The sequence below is a fragment of the Mustela nivalis genome (genome assembly GCF_964662115.1).
Source record: "Mustela nivalis genome assembly, chromosome: 7".
Classification (NCBI taxonomy): domain Eukaryota; kingdom Metazoa; phylum Chordata; class Mammalia; order Carnivora; family Mustelidae; genus Mustela; species Mustela nivalis.
This window is the reverse complement of record NC_139026.1, coordinates 16,392,822-16,412,557: the sequence shown is the minus strand read 5'-3', so window position 1 is coordinate 16,412,557 and position 19,736 is coordinate 16,392,822. Positions and strand designations below refer to the sequence as shown.

At 49.6% G+C, this 19,736-nt stretch overlaps 1 protein-coding gene across 2 annotated transcripts in view; it reads left to right on the top strand.

Moving 5' to 3' along the window:
- CHST11 (carbohydrate sulfotransferase 11) overlaps positions 1 to 19,736 on the top strand; it is a 254,347-nt gene that overhangs the window by 123,040 nt on the left and 111,571 nt on the right. The gene's annotated exons all lie outside the window — the stretch shown is intronic.

The following is a 19,736-nucleotide window of genomic DNA, read 5'->3' as shown; positions in this document are numbered from 1 at the left end:
TGGTTTCCATACTGGAAGTCTCGACTTGAGAGTCAGACGTGGGTTCAGAGCCTGGTTTCTTCATTCCCTAGCTATGTGAGTGTGGGCAAGGTACCGGACCCCTCTGAGACCACCGGCTGTCCTCTGTAATGCGATGTTCATAGTCCCTGGCTTGCAGGTTTCCTGGAGAAGATGGACTTTGCTCAGTGCCTCCTATGGAGTTTGTCCATTCCTGGATTCATTCACTTGTTCATGCATTCATTTCTTCACTATTACAAGCGCCGGGCACTGGACACCAGACAGCTGGGCATGTGTGGTTAGCCCTCCGTGTCTGGTTCCTCTTGTTGTCCCAGAGCTGGCATGAGCGAGTTGACTGGAAAGGGAGACCCAGCTTGGCCTGTTTGTAAATCCACCAAAGGAGAGACAACCTGCGTGGGTAGAGGTCATCTCTTCTTTCTGGTGGTGTTTTGTTTTCCGGGTGAGAAGCTCATTTAGCAGCAGCCTAGGACCTGGGAGGGATGATGGGGCTGGAGAGGCAGCTCTGGGAGCCGTTTGTGAGGGCGTAGGTGGGTGAGTCACCTCCACCAAGAACGTCGTGGGCAAGCTGTCTGGCCCCCTTCTCTGGCAACCAGGGAAATGTCCCCGCAGGAAGATCTCCCCGCTTCCTCGGGATGTTGCCCGGGATGTTTTTTTCTTAGGCTGGTTTCCTTTACAAGCTGCAATTGTGTTCCATTCCCACGCAAATACAGTCAGTGGTGCTTCTCAGAGACACTCTCTTGGGGATCCTTTGGGCTGCCGTGGGCTGCCGTGAGCTAGGCGTGGAGAGGAGAGAAGGGAGCAGCCACCCCTGCTGAGTTTAGTTAAGTTTCGTGTCCCCAAGACTTTTACGGACTCTGGACCCAACTGGGCTTGGTTGCGCTCTGTCATACTTTCCCACCAGCCAAGCTGCTGAAGCTGCCGGGCCTGGACTGATGTTCTGACAGAGGCAGATGACAAAGCCTGTCAGTTTTGCTAGAAACCAAATGGCTCCTAGGGATGCCATTTCCCCGTCTTAGACTGATTGGTTATTTGGTTTTGATATACGATGGTGAGAATAGGAACTATTTATTGTAGATAAGAAAGGATTGTTAGAGGGGAGCCTGGGTGGCTCAGTGGGGTAAAGCCTCTGCATGATCGCTCAGATCATGATCTCAGGGTCCTGGGATCGAGCCCCGCATTGGGCTCTCTGCTCAGCGGGGAGCCTGCTACCTCCTCTCTGCCTGCTTCTCTGCCTACTTGTGATCTCGGTCTGTCAAATAAATAAATGAATAGATAGATAAATAAATAAATAAAAGCTTAAAAATAAAAAAGAAAAGATAAAGAAACGAACGTTAGAGCAAGAAGGTACCATCTTCGTTACCATGTACCAAGGCTGTAGACCAGATGTTTTCTCGATGGTTCTAAACATCACAGGGAATGCTTATGATAAGCCCCAAACGAGGTCTGCCATTCCTATTTCACAAATGGGAGAGCTGAGGCCAGGGAAGTTCCACAGCTTGCCTAGGACCCCACATCTGGTAAGAAGCAGCATAAAGATTCAAGCCCAGGACACACTACACATCCATTTATCTCTATGCTCTGCTCACTGTTACCAGCAGAGTTTTTTTGGCACGAATCACCCCATACCCTGCAAAACAACAACTGAATCACACCCAGATTTTTACTGGACAAAGACTTAAAAAGCTCTCTGGGGGACAATTGGCTATAATCGGATTTTTATGTCCATGGTTTTATTATTTCAGGACCTCACGAATCCCCTAACCACTGAAATGACAATTGGTTAAAAAAAAGTTTATGGTTGATATTCTTAGAAGAACTGTGCTCTGATGTCTTATAATTTTCCTGGTTCTCCGCTGTCTCCCTAGCCCCGAAAAAAAATGTAATTGCTGATCAGATCAGCGGGTGTCAAGTCACCGAAAGTTCAGGGGTTGCCAACTGCACATTTGTGGGCCGAGCACATCTGTAGGCCGCCCTGGTGTAGCTCAGACTCGCAGGGCAGAGCTCGTCGGCAGCCATCAATAGGGCCATAATTGCCCCAAGAGTGCCAGTGGGAGCGAGACAGCTTGTCCTCCTGCCCCGCCTACCTCCTGGTCCTCTCGTGGGTTCCCTGAAATCTTCACAGCATCACTCATGTGGTTCAGCCCTGCCCTGCCTGGTGCTTTCTTTAGCATTTCTCCCTGCTCTGTGATTACCATGTTCCAAGAAGACAGATGTGCAGCTGAGGGGCTGACCAGGGAATTCAGGAATTCATAAACGCAGAGTCTAGAAGGCTTGCAGGAGTGCACTAGGTCCAGCTGTCGATGGGCATTCCTGAGGGCCTGGGAGGACCAGTCTGTGTTTGAGGGATCTAGTGGTATTCTGGGTGAACTGTTTGAGGCCCCCCAACTTTTTTTTTTTTTTTGAGGAAAAAACAAATATCTGTTATTTGGTCCAGTCTTCAAGATGCTAAAGTAGAGTTACTTCTCTATAACTTAGGCTCCAGGAGGAAGGATCAAAAGAGGGAGCAAGGAAGGAAAGTGACTCTTCCCTGAAAGTGTGATCTGCTTTCACTCCATGAGACCACACTGTTTGAGGCATTTCTACACGTATCTTGTTGAATCTTCACAAGAACCTGAAAAGGAAGGTTGAACCCCATTCTTCAGATAAGTCAACTGAGGTTCAGTTAACGGAGCAACTTGCGGAGCTCGCATAGGTCCGCAGAGGTAGCACCGGGCCCCGTCCGGCCTGGTGAGGTAGGAGGAGGATGAGAGCCAATCCCTTCATCTTTTCCAGGTGGAGGAGAAAAATGCTTTCTTGAGGTTCTCGTCCCTAGTGACTCAAGCTGAGACAGATGTGCTCAGGATTGTTGTGAAAATTCCCGAGATCAGGGGCCAAGGCTTGTGGAGTGATGCAGAATGCACAGTAGGTGTCCGGTAAGTGGCCGCCATTTTGTTTTCTGTTTCCCAGACCTGATATTTGGAGAGGCCTTTGTCTCTTGGCGGCAGCTAGGCTGAGTAGGAGTCACCCTCACAAACTCTGCTGTGGGATAGTGAGTCTTGGTGAAATTAGGAAGTCGGGGTGTTTGATTGAGTTTAGACTGATAAAAATTTGAACTGTCCAAAGGGGTTGGGGTGGGGGCTCTTGTAGCACCAACCTAAATAGCCTTTTCAGCAATGCTCGCCAAGCTTTGTTTCTTCTGCACACGTTTATGGGCTAAACAGGGGGAAGAGGCATGGAGAGGAGAGGCACGTGGTAGGCGGGCGTGATAAATGCTGATAATAGAGGCTTTTCCGGTGTGGGAGAATCAGGGGTAAGTAACCAACCCTTTAAGGTGCAGGGCAAGTGGGAGGCTTTGTAGAGGGGGTGGCAGTAGCTAGGCCTTTGAAGACACATCAGGCGTCATCTGACAGAGAAGAGGGAACAGCGTCAAGGAGGGGAGGAACAGTAGAAGCGTGGGCCCCAAGTGGGCTCATCCATGGCACGATCTGGGATTGGAGAGGGGTTTGTGGCCAGAGTGGGGAGCATGCAGGGAGCTGGTTGGAGAGAAGGCAGGAGGGACAGGGTGGTCCCACCCAGATTAGGCTTGTCCACCCTTGTGGAGGGTGTATAGTCTTTACCTGCCCGCAGGATTGGTGGTTCCAGGGAGCCCAGAGGAGATCCTGTACAACTCTTGAGCCAAGTGCTATTTCGGAGTCAAGCTGCTTGTTAACTGTGGGGCTTCTCCCCTCCTTGCTGCGGCGGCCTCTTTGACAAAATGACTGAGATCTGGGGTTCTCAACCCTGGCTACCCATGGGGACTCCTCGGGGAGCTTTGAAACAATGGCCAGCGCCCAGGCCCCACCCCAAGATTCTGCTTTTGTTGCTGGGTCTGGGATAGAGTTGGGGTGTCGGTGTTTTCAGAACTGCCTGGTGATTCTGGGGGGGGGGGCGACAGTGTTGAGAAGCACTGGATTGGTGGGTCCATAGGGGTCCCTTGAGTTCAAAACTCCTTGGTTCTTAAGTCACCCATTCCAGGACCAGCCCCTCAAAGCATACCCACCGAGACGGCTCCCTGTCATTTCTTACGAAGCCTCCTGGGACTCACATGCCTTCATGCTCCACTGGTGGGTTCAGGAGTCGAGGCCCTCAGTTGAGGGGGGACTCCACCAGCACCGTGGGGACAGACCCAAGAGGCAGAGCCTCCAGGCAGGGTTTTGGGAGCGGCCCTGTGTCAGGGACATTTGAGCCACGCAGCTCTGGACCCCGTAAGGACGAGAACCCAGACTTGTTCCATGCCACGCATCAGACGGGCATGTCACAAGGAACAGCTCTGGTCTTTCGAACAAGTGTGAAAGAAGGAGTGGCCCCCGGCCTTCAGAATTTTCTTTTGGGAAGACTGCGGCTCATGGTCGGACTCGCCGGAGAAGGCAAGGACGAGCAGACATTGTGCGGCTTCCAACTCTGGGCAATTAATCCCTTCATTACCAACCACCTGGTAAATGACGAGTCCGTCTAATTATCTTGTTTTGACCCAACAGCTGTCTACCAGCCAAGGAGGGATTAATTGATTTAGCTGTGGACCGGCTCCTTATGCAAAGATATTACTTACTGTCAGCCTTGCAGAACGGCAGCTGGCTGGCAAAGATGAAATATTACATGAACTTGATCTTACGCACAGTGCTTGGAAGAATGCTTCATTATTAATTGCAAATTACAATAGATGTGCAAGCCCATTGCAAAACTCAGGGACAGCAGGCCGCCTCTGTCGCCGGGGCCGGTTGCTCTATCTCTTTGAACCAGGGAAGGCACCCTGGTCAGATTTCCAATCAAGCCAGGACAGATGGGGACTCGGTCAGACACGATTTGGGTCAGAGGAGAGAATTGGGTGCTTGAAGGCACTGGTGGTGGGGGGGGGGGTGTTCCAGCCCAGACGTATGAGCTGGGGCGATGACCTGACCTCCCAAGCATTGGTTTATTGATCTGTAAAATTGGAACACAGTAGGGGCGCCTGGGTGGCTCAGTGGGTTAAAGCCTATGCCTTCGGCTCAGGTCATGATCCCAGGGTCCTGGGATCGAGCTCTGCATCAGGCTCTCTGCTCAGCAGGGAGCCTGCTTCCCCCTCTCTCTCTGCCTGCCTCTCTGCCTACTTGTGATCTCTGTCTGTCAAATAAATAAATAAAATCTAAAAAAAAAAAAAAATGGGAACACAATACGGTCTTGGAGTTCTGTGAGTTTCGAAATCCTGTTTAAAAAGCACCTGGAAAAAAAAAGAAAAGCACCTGAGATTGTAACCAGGAAGAGTTGGTGGTGTTAATCGTGTTAATTGATAACCAACCATGATCTGAGTTGATTTAGGTGACCTGGGGCTTCTCTTACAGGGTCTGGGCCATGCTGGTCCCCTATATTATAGGCTCAGACACTTTGCAGGTGCACACTTGGAGTTTTGTTGAATAATAATAAGCTAGAATGATTTCCTCTTGCTTGGAAGCTACTAGCTGTTCATCATGGACACTTCCTAAATATTTTGATTTATGTGACATGTCTGGTTGACTCTATTATTAAGAGCCTGGACATGCTGATCGGTAAGGCCATGGGTGCCTTTGTGTGTGTGATGTGTGTGTGTGCGTGTGCCTGTACACTCAGCCCATAGCCCGGACCATGGCAGAGAGGGCTACTGGGTTTAAACCTCTTCTTTATTGTCATACCCTCCAGTCCCTAGTGAAATGCTTCAGTAGTAGCTAAAGCCGACCCCCTCTGTGTGATGCCATTGAGCCCATGGCTTCATCCACGTTTCACTCAGCCCATCTTTATAGGCCATTGGTCCATTTCGGGAAGCCTCGTTTGACGCCGTATATTCAAACCTAGGTAGTGAGCTCAGTGCCTTAATGGGGTTTTTCTGTGTTAGTCTGTGTGACTGCAGTCTGGCCTCTTCCAGCCAGAGAAGGGCATTCGAATGACAAAATGACCTCGGCAGTTTCTGTATGGCAACACAGCTGTAAAATCTGCCATTTTCAGAAAGTTATTTCCTAAATTACCCTCAATTATAAGAGACTTTTACATAATTTGATTTTTCTTTAAATTACATGACTCAAGTAGCTTCTCAGCCATTTGGATTTGAACCTTGTCAGATGCGTAGGGCTGATACTAAGCCCTGGCTTGTTCTCACCTTCTCTGTTGGAGAGACCTGGGCGGGGGTGGGTATTGTCTTCTGCCCCCTCTCGCTCCCTTCCTGATGGTGAAGTGGGGATCTGGTGCAGATCTGGTGGGGAGCAGGCTTTCCAACCCATCTTCACCACTAATTACTGTGAAGTCATGGCAAACAGTTAAAGTTTTCTAGCACTGGAGACCTTGTTTATAAAGAAGGAATAAAGGGGTGTCTGGGTGGTGCAGTTGGTTAAGGGTCCAACTCTTGGTTTTGACTCAGGTCATGGTCTCAAGGGTCATGATCTCAGGGGTGTGAGATTGAGCCCTGGGTCCGGCCCCATGCAGGGCTCTGCACTCAGTGTGGAGTCTGCTTAAGTTTCTTTCTCCCTCTCCTGTCCACCTCCCAATAAAGAAAGACATCTTTAAAAAAAAAAAAAAAAAAAAAGAAGGACCCAAATAACAACAGTTTAGTTATTAAAGATTAAATTAGAAAGTATATGAAAAGGGGCACCTCAGTGGCTCAGTGAGTTAAGCCTCTGCCTTTGGCTCAGGTCATGATCTCGGGGTCCTGGGATCGAGCCCCGCATCGGGCTCTCTGCTCAATAGGGAGCCTGCTTCCTCCTCTCTCTCTGCCTGCCTCTCTGCCTCCTTGTGATCTCTCTCTGTCAAATTTAAGAAATAATAATAATTTAAAAAGCATATGAAAAGTTCTGGGCAAATGGCAAGTTACTCAATCAATGCTGGTTTTATTTTTGTTTTTGTTTTTTATTACCTCAGATGAAACATCTTTCAGGAAGCTCTCCCTGATTTTTATTTTTTCTCCTCAAGCTCAGGTTAAATGTCCTTCCAGAATGGTGCTACCTACCAGGAATAAACATGACTTACATATATAATTTGAAATTTTCTAGCTAACACATTTTGAGAAGTTAAAAGAAAACAGGTGAGGTTCATTTTAATGGTATATTTTATTTAGCCCAGTATATCCAATAGAAAATTGTACTCAATATAAAATTATTAGGATATTTTGTGTTCTTAGGGTACCTGGCTGGTTCAGTCAGTAGAGCATGCGACTCTTGATCTCAGGGTCATGAGTTCAAGCCCCACGTGGGACATGGAGCCTCCTTTAAGATTAAAACAATAATGAGATATTTTACGCTCTTGTTTTTGTACTAAGTCTTTGAAGTCTGATGTGTATTTGACACAACATAGCTCAGTCTGGTTGTATGTCATCTGCTCAGTGACATACACATGTGGCTGGTGACTGTCCTATTGGATAGTGCAGGCCTCTAATATGCCCCTCACCCCACCGCCGTGCCCACATTTCCCTCGTTTGGGACATTCAGCCTGTGCCTCTGAAATGATGTTACTCGGCCTTGAGCCCCTTGAAGGCAGGGGCTGTGTCTTGTCCACCTGCTGGCTGTTTCGGGCCAGCTTCAGGACAGGCTCCCCAGGGGTTTGGGCAGTGTGGGGAGCGGCTTGACTGTGCTTTGAGCAAGTCTGGTATGTGGACATTCGGGCTGCAGGGGGTGATCGGGGCTTCAATGAAAGCAGGAGGTCTCCTGGGGTCAAGTGATGCCCCTGATTCAGAGAGTATGTCTCCAAGGCAAGCCGATGCCTGTGTCTCCCCTAAAAACATGTTTTGTGTACAAGTACCATGGAAGGGTCGATGCTTAGAAAGGCATCGATCATTTCCATCTCCACTTGCATCTGGTGACATTCTTTCTGGAGGCCAGCACGTGTCAGAGGGTGAGGTTGGAGAGAACAGGTTCAGGGGCCCGGTGCTTGAAGGAACTGGGGAGAGCGAGCCTGAGCCTGAGAGGAATGCAGGGGTGGGGTGGGGGGATTCCTCAAGCCAGATCTCCCTCTCCCTCAATACTTAGTCCACATCCAGCCCTGTTTCTTTTTTCCCTCTTGTTCCTCCCTCTCCTCCTCCTCCCATGGCCTGTGGCGCAAGCAGCACTCGGTACATGTGCATTGATTGAAATGGAGCTGAAATTCCTGGGTTCCCCCTCCCTCCCCTCCCTCTGTGTACCTACTGGGGTAGTTTGCTGAGGCTGCAGACTGGGGGGGTCACAACCGAAACTTCATGTCTCACAGCGCTGGAGGCCAGAAGTCCAAGATCAAGGTGTTGGCAGGGTTGGTTCCTTCTGAGCGCCGCGAGGGAGAACCTGTTTCATGCCCCTTTCCCAGCTTCTGGTGATTTGTCGGCAACCTTTGTCTCGCTTGTAGGAGTGTCCCCTCAGGCTCTGTTTTTCCCCTCATGTGGTGTTCTCCGTGTGTGTGTTTGTGCGCGCGCGCACGCGCATGCATGTGCGTCCAAATTTCCCTTTCTTAAAAGGACTTGAATCCTATCGGATCGGGGGCCACGTATTCCAGTAGGACTTCATCTTCATTAATTACATCTGCAATGACCCTCTTTCCAAATAAAGCCACATTCACAGGTACCAGGGGTTAGTGTTCAACATATGGCTCTGTGTGTGTGGGAGGGTACACAAGGCAATCCGTAAACCCTGCTCTGTGCATAGCACTTTCTAGAAGCTGGGACTCTCAGGACGAAGACCCTTGCCCTCTGTTAGTGTTGACTCTGACAGGTGCATCTCCCGTAAATTGACCATTACAGGATGAAATACTATTTCAGGTCAGCGCCCGGTGCTGGAGTAGTGTAATCAGATGGGATCATGGACCTAGACTAGGTGTGAGTACACACATGTGCTTGTGTGTGTGCACAGCCCCAGCCAGGGCACAGGGGAGGGGGGGTCCACGGAGGAACAGCCTGCTCCCAGCTCCCCGCACAGTCAGTCCTTTCCCCACAAAGGGGAAAGGATGTGCTCACTTTCAAGGGACTAAAATCATTGTCCCTCCTGGGCGGGCATCCGATCCTCCCATGCCCCTCTGGTTAGGACGAACAAGCCAAGGATTTGTGAAGAACAGCGCCCTCCATAGCTCCTGACTTCTAGAAAGGTCGGCAGTTCCAGTGCTTCCAGACATCTTCTATGTTCAGTATCTACATGACCATGCGGGGCGGCCTGCCGGGTTGGCCTCCTCCCAGTCTTGGCAGGTGTCAGGCAGCCCTGGAAAGAAGCTGGCCATTCCGGAATACACCACAGGGGCGTGCCGCTCGGGCAGACTCTGGTGCTGCCTAAAACGGCCTTCGCAACATTTATTTTCCTTCGTCTTAAATCAGGGCTTTAAAGCCACAGAACAGCCAGTATACTGTCTGGCAGTCATTCCAAGTATTGGAGAAATGGCTCTGACCGTCTGTTCAGTCTCCAGCATGTTCCCTGCAGGAATATCCACAGATCTAGCTGTGGATACAAGGCTGTCCTGCCAGTGCAGAGCTCCGTTTATGAGAGTCGAGCAGGTTCGGGGCTCGCTTGGATCTGGTCTTGTGGTGTTCGGGGCAAAGCTCTGAAAAAGAGCGGAGCTTCTGAGGCCACACAGCCTAGAGGCGGTCAGGAGCATGGGGCTTGGAACTGGCCCACCTGGGCGGGAGTCCCGGGGCCACCCCCTGACTTGGGAAAGCTCCTGACCTGCTCTGTGCCCATTTTCTCACGTGCAAAATGAGGATAATATTAGCCCCTGCCTCCTAGGCTTCTCGTGAGGTTTAAATGAATCCAGATGCTGCAAACACTTCATCAGTGAGGTCAATACAAGTGTTTGCTGTCTGTTGCTGTTATTGTTATTCAGGCACAAAAGCTGGAAAGGCGCACGTGATCCCTGAACTGAGCAAGTCCAAGTTCAGATCACTCGGAAGAAAGAGCTCCGTTTGTCTGGACTGTCTTCTACCTGTGAGAAGGGAACTCCCATCTTCAAAGCTTGGGTTCTCTGCTTTAGCTGCTCTGGAGCAACACAAAAGGCACTGTAACTAGTCCCAAAGCTCAGACTCTGGGCTTGTACTACTCAAAGCTGGGTCCAAGGGCCAGCGGTCTTGGCATCCCCCGGGGGAGCTTGTTAGAAATGCACAGTTTTCACCTGGGGGGAATTGGGGAAGGCTTTTGAGCAAACAGCCCCCTCCTGGGGGCTCCTAGAAGCAGCATGGGTCCAGTGCATTGGATCACAAGGGACAAGGGCATGGGTTTTGGAGCCTGGGAAAGCGGAAGCAAGCAGTCCTGATCTCTCCTGGAGCCTGGCGTGCTTTTGATTTCAGAAAACTTAGGATGTAGAAGCTGTGTTTGTGCAGCGTGGGTGCTTGTCCGTGGCAGGGACCCAGAGCCCCGTGGTGGGCTAGCTAGATCGCCAGCTTTGCGGTACCTCTGGGGGCATTAAATATTCCTAAGGGGCTCAACTCAGGGAGAAACGAAACAGGGTGCGGTGCCTTTAAAAGGCAGCCCCATTGGGTGCCTGGGTGGCTCAGTGGGTTAAAGCCTCTGCCATCTGCTCAGGTCATGATCCCAGGGTCATGGGATCAAGCCCTGCTTGGCGGGGAGCCTGCTTCCTCCCCTCTCTGTCGGGCTGCCTCAGTTTAAAGCCCCGCTTACTGGCAGAGGCACCTTGGGTTGATTCCTAAATGCTGGATGCCTCAGTGTCCTTCTACGTGTAATGGGGGTAACAGCAGTACCCGCCTCTTTGAACTGTTAGGAGAATGTAATGAGTTGACTTGTGTCAAGGGCTAGGATAGTATCCACGAGCGCGAGCTACCACTAGGAACAAGCTTGCCCTCCGCCTCTGGTCAGCGGGGACTCAGTGTCAGGATGATCAAAGGTGCTCCAGGTACACCGGGGGGAAGCCGGGTCCAGGGCAGGAGGCAGTGCTCGGAGCAAGAATTGTGGGAACTCTGTGCACCTGTATCCAGAGCCCACAACTTCTCTCTGCTTCCAGGCTTCGAGACCTCTTGCAGGAACTCACGCAGCCCTCCCCCGCTCCCTTATGAGTCAACAGATTATCCTTGAACCAGGAACAAGATTGCTCAGGCCAGAGATGGTGCCCGAGATAGGGAAACTGCGGGGGACTTCTTCCATGGGTGCAAGGGTTGGGAGGCTGGTTGGGGTGGTCCTCGTTCAAGCACTTCCTTCCTGAGACGCAGTGACCATCTGCAGTGTTCTCCCCAGTTCATTCTTCTTTTCCGGAGACCTGTTTAACCAGCAGCAGCTGTTGGAACTGTACGAAAGGGTTAACTCACCCCCCCCCCCAACTCATTTGTCACTAAGGCTAAGGACGTAAACTCACACTGAGCTCTTGGGTTTTGCAGGAGGAACATTCTGGGTTCCACTTTTCAAGAGCAACCTGGAAGTCCATGAATGAGAGACAACTTGTAATCTTTGCAGAGGGGCAAATCTGAATCTGAGAAAGCCCGTCCCTCCACTAATAAGTGAGCCCAGCCATCCACAGCCTCATAATTCTGTAATTATCATTCTCAGAGCACCTTCATTCCAGGACTCCTGGAGCGGCTTGAAAGTCTTATCTCATTTTATAGGGAAATTGCATGCTAGAGTGACATTTGGAAATCAGGAGGCTGTCATGGGACATGTCCCTCAAAAGTGTTTTGTCACCACTTAGACTGGCTTACAAAGGGCATCTCCACTTTCTGCTCTCGGCCTTGGGTCTGTCTTGTTCGTAGAGTGGTTAATCTCCGTTTAGAATCTCAGCCTTGGCGCTCTCAGTAGGTTTTCCTCCAGTTTACAGCATAAATGACCTGGTGTCTGAAAAGAAATGTGACTTTTTAAAGGAATTGGCAGATACTAGGGGAGTTCAGAAGCAGCTGACATCCAATTATTCATGGTCCTGGGGGAAAGGGACTGAATAGGAAAGAGAAAGCCACAGATAATCTCCAAACCTCTTGTTAATCAGTAGCCTTCTCTTCCAACACACCTCGAACCAGAGCCAAAAAATGGGCGGATTCATCGCTGTCTTCAAAATTGAGATCTTAAGAGATCAGTACTGGAGAAATAATTTGCCAACTCCTTTCTTAATGAGAAGGATCTAGAGGAACTGATTTCTGCCCCCCACTTATAGCCAAGTGCTGTTTTTCTTGAGCAGGTGGAAAAATGAGCTTATTGTGTTGGTTGGTTTGTTCATTGTCTTATCAGAGAAGAGCTTAGAACACTGCAATTTTCTTTTTGCTAAAAGTAAAAAAATACTGGGATTCAAGCCTCGCAATCTTGAAATAAGAACCAGGAGCTAGAATGAGAGTCCATTGCAATTAATAATGGAGTTTCCCCCAGGGTACATGGAGAGGAAGAAATGATAAGCATCTTGTAAGATAAACAGCCTCTGGCAAATTGTTACCATTCGTTATCCTATTAGTGCGGGTGGGGGGGGGTGCTCTTGAGCCTAAGAAACCCTGCTTTTCTTCATCTGTTCCGCTGTTCAAATTTAACTTGCTAAATAGCAGTGTCCAAATCCAGTGCAGATCTTGGAAGGTGGCTGTGCTTCTGATCTCAAGCTTTACCCGGTGGGATCCTGGGAAAGTCCTCAGATTGTACCCATCAGTTCCGGGGAGGGGGGGTAGGCACCTTAATCATGGCCTGGGGAAAGGATCTATTTGGGGGATAAAAGTCAAGCCAGCCTCAAGCTCAAGTGAGTGTGTACAGCAGCTGCTGCAGAAGAACCCCGTTAAGGGAACCGGGGCAGATCTCTGTCCTCTCTCTCTTGTGCTGTCCTTGACTTTGCCCTTGACCCAGGGGGCATTCACAGCCTCTGGCTTGGAGTTAACTTGGGTCCTAAACTGTGGTAGGCAGAACCACCCCACAAAAGATGTCCACATCCTAATCCCTAGAACCTCACAGGGCAGAAGGGACTTGGCCGGTATGGTTAAGGCTCTTAACAAACTGAATTGAGGCCACGCTTTAAAGTCCAGTTTCCGGGAGGGAGTAGTGGAGTGAGCCGGTGTAGGGCACACAGCCCAGCCAGCACTGGCTGGGGGACCTCAGGCAAGTCACTTAACCTCTCTGTGCCTCAGTTTCCTCTTCTGTCCACATAGGGATAATCCCAGTAGGTGCCTCAGGGGGTTGTTGCAAGGATTAAATGAAGACACAGCAGTAAAATGATAGAACAAGGCCAGGCACCTAGAATTGGGTGTGTCTGTGTGGACCATTGCCAGTAACCCCCACAGCCATAGGCAGGGTCCATTGACTCCCAGTTCAGTGCTCACTCCAGGGTTGCCCACATACGAACAGCCAAGACACCCCAAAGCTACGTCATTCTGCCGGAGTGTTCTAAAGCACTAAACCAAGGTGGTTCCTGAAGTTCTAGCTCAGGTCCACACCTGTTTCCTAGACAGAGAGTGTCGTAGGTCTTCGTTGTGACGGATCGGCTATGCGGCCGCAGGGTGAGCACAGCCCTAGACCACGTATAAATGACTACACGGGGCTGGATTTGGTCCATGGGTGGCCTTTGGACAAGGCTGAGAGCCAGAAGTCCCGAGTTCAAAGTCCCAGCTTCGCCACACCACAAGGGTGTACCTGAGCAAGTCCCGTAGCACACACACACACACACACACCCCGCCCCAGGGCACAGGTCTTTAGCCCCTAGAAGTGGGAATAATGCTGGTGCCTCTCTCTGTCTTGAGCAATGGTGTAGACGACGGGAGTGGTGTGTAAACTCCAGTACCAAGCCTAATGTGGGTGTTAACATTTTGCTGCTGGTGTGCAGTCGTGGCCCAGGCTGCCACTGGTAGATGACCGCACACGCGGTGTCCAATGCTCTGTACCGGCCACCGGCTTTCCATTGGCTGTTGCCTGGCGGAGTCAGGAGAGGCTTATTTACTTTTAGTGACGATGACGATGAACATCTTGTTTTGGGATTGAAGAAATGCGCCAGCCTCTCGAAGGTCCCCTCGTCCGCTGCCACGCCTAGTGTCTCAAGCAACAGATGCCTTCGGTGTAGCGCGAACGGGTCTCCATGCTGGAAACTGCCGAGGAGCAGAATGACTGTGATGAATGGGGACTCCAGGGAAACCCAGCGCTCGCTCTCAGTGTCTCAGGCTGGAGAAGGGGAACCTGAAGGCTTTCTGGAGGGAAGATGGGTGGTAACTGAATTACTGAGCTGAATCACAGCACGTTAGTGAACAGAAAGCATTGTGCTAAGCAATTATGCATCTCATTAAGATGCGCTCAGTCTCAGCCTCGATACTGAGAGAATTGTCAGAGCAATTACGCGCAAACCTCAATTTTGAGGTCTGAAAAGGGGTCAGTGCATGATTGGCAGGAGAAGAAAAAGGACGGAGGGGGTTTAAAACAATGGGTATGAAGAAGCTGTTGCAGCACGGAAGATGGGACGGTAAGAGGCGACACCCCGATCCCTCAGGACTGAGCGTGTGTGTGGGCTCAGGGTCACATGGAGGCCGCATGAGCCGCACGTTTGGTGTCTATTATAGGCCTTCTTGGAAAGTTAACAAGTGCGGTGCTTGCCAGAGGGGACGAGGGAATGAACAAACCAATAAAGCCAATAATTCACGGACAGCGAGGATTCTGATAGCACCTTGTGGCTGGCATGTGAATTAAGTGGGGTGCTGCACCCGGAGTCCTTCAGCCGGGGCCTGGTACTCTCGCCGGAGCTCGATTTCAGCAAGCACCCCGTTACTCTATGTTCCCTGGAGGGATTAGTGAGCGAGGACTTCTGTCCCAAGACACTGCCCAGAGCAGTGGCCTCCCATGATGGATGACGTTTTTGGCCCGAGGCTGCAAGTCCAAGACGGAGGCATTAGCAGGGTCAAGGTCTGGTGAGGCCCCTTCCTGGCATCCAGACCCCTGTCCGCCTCTCGTGGCCTTTTCTCCGTGCGAGCAGAGGGGAGAGAAAGGGATCTGGTGTCTCTCCTTCTTCTAAGGATACGGATTCCTAAGGGATGAGGGCCTCATCCTTATGACCCCTTTTAAACTCGTTACCTCTGTAAAGGCCGCGTCTCCAGATCCAGTCCCGCTGGGGGTTAGGGCTCCAGCAAACGGATTTGGGGAGGACACCGTTCTGTCTGTAACACCCACCAAAGAATCAGCCTTTGCTCCTGTAGTTATTAGGCCCATCCTTGTTCTAAGCAGTGATACAAAACCTTTGAAACCACTGAAATAACCTTTTCCCCGGGATAAAAATCGGAGATGCCCAAATGTTCTAGAAAATTGGTTGAACTTCCAACAATATCTATCCTTCCATCCGGAGGTGCCTGTCTCCATTTTCTTCAAAGACCCCAGCGGGGTCTTTTTACTCTCCACTGCTGGACCAACGGGCAGCTGACTGATGTCTTCTTTCTGAAAAAAGCACAACACCTGAGCAGCCCGTCTCAGGCTTCTGTTGAACAGCTGGCCCGGCAGCAGAAATCGACCAGGTGAGCCCACGCTTCTGTGTCAGAATACGTGCTACTAGATCTCATTTCTGTTTCTATTTTCGTTCATCTCCAAATCGACCTGGAAGATGGTAAAAGCTCATTAATTTGAACCCTGCTAATTTAGAATATGTAGCCTTTCCTCCACCTGCACTGTGAAGAAGGCATTTAAGAAGCAAATTACTAGTATGAACGTAATTAGAAAAGATGAGTCTTGTAGAGCTGGAAGGTCTCTAGAGATGATCCAGTTCTTTCCCGGGGCGGCAGATTTCTTTTCATATAAAGAAGTCGGAGGTCTGGTGAGCGTCCGAGGCTCCTCCCTCCAAGCTCACAGAGTGGGACCCTTTACCCTCCATAAGGACACCAGCCCAATTCACGGAGTCCTGTTTGTTTGTGAAAGACACAGGCGCTTTATTAGCTGTGGGTTCTTTTTACTATGTGGACTTCACGTATTAAAAGTACATTTAAAAAAAAAAATTCTGCATTTTAGGTTTTCACTAATTATGACTGGCCTTCTCCCAAGTTTGTTTGAGCTATTTTGGTGAGGTTTTATAGTTATTTAATAAGAAAAGCTTTTTTAAAACCTCATAAAGCCTTCTGTACAATTCATTCTAACCAACACCCCCTCTTACAATTATGTCACTAACAACTTCTTTTTAAAAGACCAGAACTTTTGTCTATTCATGTTAACCTTAAAAGCAGCATTCACCCAACCCCGGAGAAACAAGAAAATTGTAATACTTTATAAGATCGAGGCAGAGCAAATGAAAAAAAAAAAATGGGTGTGAAAGCGTTCTGTGCATCTGGGAAGCACACACGATTGCTTTGTGTTTTTAATTACCATCTCTGGCCTGGGGAGCCCCGAAGAATGGTCAAAATGTGTTTGTGGATGCAAATGCAACATTTCCTTGGAGATGCCCCAGGGAATAGGCTTTTTCCCCCTGTTACTTTAAAAAATAAACGAGAAGCCAATTTATTGATTTAAATCAAACTGTAATTGCCACAAGGACTGGAATATTCTCGTTAGCACATCAGCAAGTCCTTCTCTCTAGAGTCCGACCAATTAGGGCACCAGACTGCAATCAACAGATGATTTAGGGAGCCCAGGTTCAGAGCACCCGTGAGGTGGACAAAATTAGTATGTTTCCTTGACTTTGGGACTTTCCTTGACCTTGACCTTCTCTGCTGTAGCCGTGGCCACCAAGAATGGAACACTCCCAGTATTTGGGACCTGGAGGGAGGGGGGCTTCTCTCTCCTTCCTGAGCGTTTAATGCATCCTTAACTCGAATTTCTCAGACCATGGAAGATTAAAGCTTATAAGCTTGTTCATAAGGCCGGTTCTGTACTTGATAGCATATGCTGCTGCGGCTGGTGGTGATGCCAATGTGATGATGACGATGATGATGGTGATGATGACGATGGTGATGGTAATCGTGATGATGATGATGATGACAATGATGGTGATCATGACGATGATGACGATGATGGTGATGATGATGACGATGATGATGACGATGACAATGATGGTGAGGATGACGATGATGATGGGAGTCATGGTGATGATGACGGTGATGACGGTGATGACGATGGTGATGATACAGAGTGGTGATCGTAACAGTGGTGCTTCTAGTTGTTCATGGTTCCTTGCACGCTTTCTCTGTTCCAGGTGTAGTTCTGGTGTTTTCTGTACTTTATCTGAAACATCACAACTCCATAATGTAGACAGGCTATGTGACAGGTGATGACGCCAAAGCTCAGAGAGGTTAATAACTTGCCGTAGGTCACACAGCTGGCAAGTGACAGCAGCAAGAGATGACCCCTCCCCCCACTGCTATCTCTTGCCATTACTCCCTTTGCTGCTGCCTGGCACAGTGCTCTAAGTCTCCATCTCTTAAGACCCCTGGGACATGTGCTGCTCCTCTTCTGGTGACTCGGGGCTGGACGCAGTGAGCTTCAGGCCCCCAACATTTGCCAGTAAGCCTGAGGTCAGGAGACAGAAGACTGCAGTTCTTTTTGCTTAATCCCAAAGGTCCCATTCTTCCTGAGTTTCCTTGAGGGGCCTTACCTCCAGCTTGACACGTGCTACAGGTGGCTCCCCACCTCTCACAGCCACTGACCATGACTGTCTCTGTGTTATTACATGCAAGAAAAGACAAGTGGCAAAAGATTTCTATTTTCAGCTGCCAGGATCACAACATGAACCTATAAGGGCTGGTTGAGTCTGAAAACATTTCCAGTTCCCTTCTCAGAAAGCAGTGCTTTTGACTTTGGGCCACTAGTTCCCCATGAAATGTGTTTCCATCGTCCAGGGTAATACGGCAGTGAATTGCTCTTGTGGAAGACGGTCAGGGTCGGCTATAATGAGCAGAGTCATTCCAGTGGAGCTGACCCCCGTCGCCCTCTTCAGCCATCTCCGGACCCTCTTTCCCTTCCAGCTATTTGGGACCTGGTTTAGTTCCTCCTCCATTTTGCATTTTCCTACCACTGGGCCTTTGGACATGCTATTTCCTCTGTGCCTAGAAAGCTCTTCCCCCTCTCCTCACTTCCGCTTGATTGATTCCTGCTCAGACACAGGCCAAGGTGTTCCTTAGGACCTGTTATGCGTTCCCTTAGCACCTTTACTTCTCTATAGCCCTTTGCTTACTGTAATTATTCTTATGTTATTTGGTGAGGGCCTTCTTCCCCATTGGATGCCAGGGTCCTGCTGCCTGCCTCTGTGCCTGCTTTATGACTCCTGTAGTTCCTGAAACATGATGGGTGCTGGGTAGAGGGGGTGAGAATGAGACACTTATTAAGAGTAGACTGTTCTGACCATTCTACTCAGTGCCTCCTTTCCCATCCATCCTAGGTCCCAGAGTGGCAAATAGAAAAGGGGTAACATGTGAGAACTCTAGAGCCAGGCTCTGGGTTTGTAGTCCGGCTTTGCCCCTTACTAGTTCTATTAGTGTTATGTAGCAGGTCACCACTAACTTAGCAGTTTATGACAATTCACATTGACTGTCCCACAGTGTTCATGGTTCAGGAGTCTGGGCAGGCCTAGCTAGGTCCTCGGCTCACGCAACAATCCAGGTGTCCTCCAGGATTGGGGTCCCCTGTAAGGCTCGGCTTGGGTCTCCTCCCAAGCTCTCATGGTTCTTGGTAGAATTCATTTCCTTGTAGCTGTAGAAATCACAGCAGCTTGGTCTTTCCAGACCAGCAGGAGAGTCTGTCTGAGTTCAGAGGAAGTATAAGCCCTCTTTAAAATGCATCCCTGATTAGGGCAGGCCCATCCAGGAGAGCATCCCTTTTGATTAACACACAGTCAACTGATTAAGGATCTTAATTACATCTGCAGAATCCCTGTGCCCTTGCCTTATACAATATATAACCATGGGAGTGACAGTCCATCATATTGCTCAGGTCCTGTGCACCCCAAAGGGAGAGGATTATACAGGATATACCTACCACTGTGGGCAAGGACCAACAGGGGCCGTCTTAGATTTCTGACCACTCCTGTAGCTGTGTGGCCTTGGGTGAGTTGCTTTACCGCTCTGTGCCACCATTATCTCATCTGTAAAGTAGGAGTAATGGCAGTACCCGCTTCATAGGGTTTGCCGTTAAGATTAAATGAGTTAATTTATGTTAAATGCATAAAACAGTTCCTGGCAGGTGGTGAGTACTTAGTAAATGTTAGCTGTTAGAACTATAAAAACGATGGCGATCCCCAGCGGAGCCAGTGGCATCTGAGTTTAGAAATACAATCCACCACCTGGCTGGAAAGGAAATCTGAGAAGCTGGGCTAAAGGGGAAAGAGACAGGAGAACATCAATGAGCTTGGGAAATTGTCTCTCTAAAAAGGAAGCCGGCAGCGTCTCCTCCTCCTCGGGGCAAAAATGGGCAAAGCAGATGGAAAACTGTGTCAGCTTACTCAAGCAAATTGGATATAAGTGGGTGCATGTGCCCTCCCTTTAATTTCTTTCCTTAAAACCTCTCAAGGCAAAGAATGATGTTCTTGTCTCCCCGAAAAGCTTAGACATCCGTTCGATCACAAATTTGAATCAAGATTGACGTCCCCAAATATGGAGGAATGGACCTAACTTGGATAGTTAGGCAACTTATGTAGGCAGTTGGACCCCACAATTTCGGTCTGACCTAAAGGACGGCTGTCTCTTGAAACGGGATCCTAGTTGGGCTCAGTTTAAAAAGAAGGGTCCCCGGGGACCCCAGGGAGACCCACAGTTGTGTGAACACGCAGTCACGCAACATGGCTCGTAGGAGGCATTCGTGGAAATTTGCTGCGGGATGTGTGCAGACTGCCGGAGAGCGTTAAGCATCAGTTTGTTGCTCGATCTGGGATGCTGTTAACCAAACGTGGGAAGACAC